Source organism: Peromyscus eremicus, chromosome 6 (assembly GCF_949786415.1).
Source record: "Peromyscus eremicus chromosome 6, PerEre_H2_v1, whole genome shotgun sequence".
NCBI lineage: Eukaryota > Metazoa > Chordata > Mammalia > Rodentia > Cricetidae > Peromyscus > Peromyscus eremicus.
This window is the reverse complement of record NC_081421.1, coordinates 116918651-116919383: the sequence shown is the minus strand read 5'-3', so window position 1 is coordinate 116919383 and position 733 is coordinate 116918651. Positions and strand designations below refer to the sequence as shown.

The following is a 733-nucleotide window of genomic DNA, read 5'->3' as shown; positions in this document are numbered from 1 at the left end:
ATTGCTGTGATTGGTGGTCCCGTCAGAAACACGGGAGTAAAGGAGAGGCCACAGGGGGATAATGCTGTCACCAAAGAAAGGGGATGGAGGACATAGGAAAACGACACATGCCCACTGAGGTTCCTGAAGAGAAAGAGGAGCCTGGAAACCTGGGTAGCAAACGAGTCCAAGGAGATATGACTAAGCTGTGTTTAGATCACAGTCATTCCACACTCAAGAGAGTTGTACCAATGCACTGACAATGTCTTACCCACTCATTCATAAATTTTATAAAACACTAAGCAAAAATCATAAGAAATGAAGCTTAGAGAAAGGTAAAAGGAGTCTAATTGTTATGTTCTAAGTTGGCAACACACGTCAGAAAGATCTGAGTAATACCTTCAGTTACCAGTTTCATAAAAAAACAAAACAAAACACTTTTAGTTCTTGCTTTGGCAACACATTAAAGATTAGAACATACAGAGAAGATTAGGATGGCCCCTGCACAAGGATGACATGCAAATTTGTAAAGTGTTCCATATTTAAAAAACAAAAAACCCCTTCAGGTTCCATTGTGGGTAAAGGTGCTTGCTACCAAGGCAGACAACCTGATTTATATCCTGAGACCCACAGGGTAGAAAGAGAGAATTGTCTCCCACAAACTGTCCTCTGGCCTCTGTGCACAGTGATGCACAGGTTTACACACACACACACACACACACACACACACACACACACAGAATTTTAAACTTTT

The 733-nt window shown here is 41.3% G+C and overlaps 1 pseudogene; it reads left to right on the top strand.

The window, feature by feature from the left end:
• Window positions 1-425: 425 nt before the first annotated feature.
• On the top strand, window positions 426-525 carry LOC131913896 (U6 spliceosomal RNA; annotated as a pseudogene).
• Window positions 526-733: the final 208 nt, after the last annotated feature.